This window comes from Salvelinus alpinus, unplaced genomic scaffold, assembly GCF_045679555.1.
Source record: "Salvelinus alpinus unplaced genomic scaffold, SLU_Salpinus.1 scaffold_824, whole genome shotgun sequence".
NCBI lineage: Eukaryota > Metazoa > Chordata > Actinopteri > Salmoniformes > Salmonidae > Salvelinus > Salvelinus alpinus.
This window is the reverse complement of record NW_027256764.1, coordinates 1-2,217: the sequence shown is the minus strand read 5'-3', so window position 1 is coordinate 2,217 and position 2,217 is coordinate 1. Positions and strand designations below refer to the sequence as shown.

Sequence of the window (2,217 nt, the reverse complement as noted above, 5' to 3'; positions counted from 1 at the left end):
ATTAGCCTCATAAGCTAACGGCTCCACAAAGTGTAGACATGCGCGCGCCCCGCACGCATGCGCACAGAAACTGGGCAGTCCTGTGCCGTTTCTGAAAGTTGCGTGGAAATACGAATCACTGATGCATTTTGTTCATGTCTTATGATTCACTTGGGCAAATGAATGTATTTTCTAACAAGTTGAAGGGATTTAGTTGACTTCCTCCTTAGTTCAAAACATTTTTGAATAATGTTGAATTTCTGTTTGAATGTCTGGATTCCGTGATTCCGTGCCGTATTTTATAGGGCCCTAGTCCATGAAGTTGTCATAAGTGTCAACATAGGATATGCCCCCCACCCACCCCCCAAGAGTGAAATATATGGCCTGGAAATGTAAGCAAGGTTTGAGCTTTTTCAGTGTGTTGAGTCACAACGTGGACATTTCTCTGTCTCCCGATGAGTGAGCGACACATTGCCTTTATATAGTGTACCAAGAGTTTGCCCTTCGCTTACGGCCATACCAGCCTGAATACGCCCGATCTCGTCCGATCTCGGAAGCTAAGCAGGGTCGGGCCTGGTTAGTACTTGGATGGGAGACCGCCTGGGAATACCAGGTGCTGTAAGCTTTTTGCTCCAGTAGAGGGTTCTCTTGTGTCATGCGTGGAGCAACTGCCTTTTATTTATCGCCCTAATAATATCATCTCTTTTATAGGACTAAATGCAGTTTGTTAGTGCTTCCCTGCCCTGCCCTGCCCTGTCCTGTTCAAATCAAATAATGGGACAGTGCGTTTCCCTCAAAATGTAGGCAGTACATTCAGCATTTGTTTTTAGGCAAGGAGACTGTCAATGTCTGTAGTCCGTTAGGGCCCTGTAAAATCCCTTCAATGTTTTGCCTGTGTGCGCCAGGAAGAGACCTTAGTTTGGTTAAGCGGTGTTGCTGTAGCGCTCGTGTGATTGCGGAGTTTGCAAAACAAATGGCCACTGGATTGATGCAAATAATCATGATATAATTCTGCCAGGCTACTTTGCAGTTAACTTTTAATTGAGAAGGTTTTGGGGGAAGCCTTTCCTTTTCTACCAGAAGAAGGTTATATCATTAGCCTCATAAGCTAACGGCTCCACAAAGTGTAGACATGCGCGCGCCCCGCACGCATGCGCACAGAAACTGGGCAGTCCTGTGCCGTTTCTGAAAGTTGCGTGGAAATACGAATCACTGATGCATTTTGTTCATGTCTTATGATTCACTTGGGCAAATGAATGTATTTTCTAACAAGTTGAAGGGATTTAGTTGACTTCCTCCTTAGTTCAAAACATTTTTGAATAATGTTGAATTTCTGTTTGAATGTCTGGATTCCGTGATTCCGTGCCGTATTTTATAGGGCCCTAGTCCATGAAGTTGTCATAAGTGTCAACATAGGATATGCCCCCCACCCACCCCCCAAGAGTGAAATATATGGCCTGGAAATGTAAGCAAGGTTTGAGCTTTTTCAGTGTGTTGAGTCACAACGTGGACATTTCTCTGTCTCCCGATGAGTGAGCGACACATTGCCTTTATATAGTGTACCAAGAGTTTGCCCTTCGCTTACGGCCATACCAGCCTGAATACGCCCGATCTCGTCCGATCTCGGAAGCTAAGCAGGGTCGGGCCTGGTTAGTACTTGGATGGGAGACCGCCTGGGAATACCAGGTGCTGTAAGCTTTTTGCTCCAGTAGAGGGTTCTCTTGTGTCATGCGTGGAGCAACTGCCTTTTATTTATCGCCCTAATAATATCATCTCTTTTATAGGACTAAATGCAGTTTGTTAGTGCTTCCCTGCCCTGCCCTGCCCTGTCCTGTTCAAATCAAATAATGGGACAGTGCGTTTCCCTCAAAATGTAGGCAGTACATTCAGCATTTGTTTTTAGGCAAGGAGACTGTCAATGTCTGTAGTCCGTTAGGGCCCTGTAAAATCCCTTCAATGTTTTGCCTGTGTGCGCCAGGAAGAGACCTTAGTTTGGTTAAGCGGTGTTGCTGTAGCGCTCGTGTGATTGCGGAGTTTGCAAAACAAATGGCCACTGGATTGATGCAAATAATCATGATATAATTCTGCCAGGCTACTTTGCAGTTAACTTTTAATTGAGAAGGTTTTGGGGGAAGCCTTTCCTTTTCTACCAGAAGAAGGTTATATCATTAGCCTCATAAGCTAACGGCTCCACAAAGTGTAGACATGCGCGCGCCCCGCACGCATGCGCACAGAAAC

At 45.6% G+C, this 2,217-nt stretch overlaps 2 non-coding genes across 2 annotated transcripts; both read left to right on the top strand.

Moving 5' to 3' along the window:
- The first annotated feature begins 485 nt into the window (after positions 1 to 485).
- LOC139567484 (5S ribosomal RNA) lies at positions 486 to 604 on the top strand. Its single transcript, XR_011673418.1, has one exon. It is a non-coding gene; the product is annotated as a 5S ribosomal RNA (ribosomal RNA).
- Positions 605 to 1,558: 954 nt separating this feature from the next.
- LOC139567483 (5S ribosomal RNA) lies at positions 1,559 to 1,677 on the top strand. The gene has a single exon (XR_011673417.1). It is a non-coding gene; the product is annotated as a 5S ribosomal RNA (ribosomal RNA).
- Positions 1,678 to 2,217: the final 540 nt, after the last annotated feature.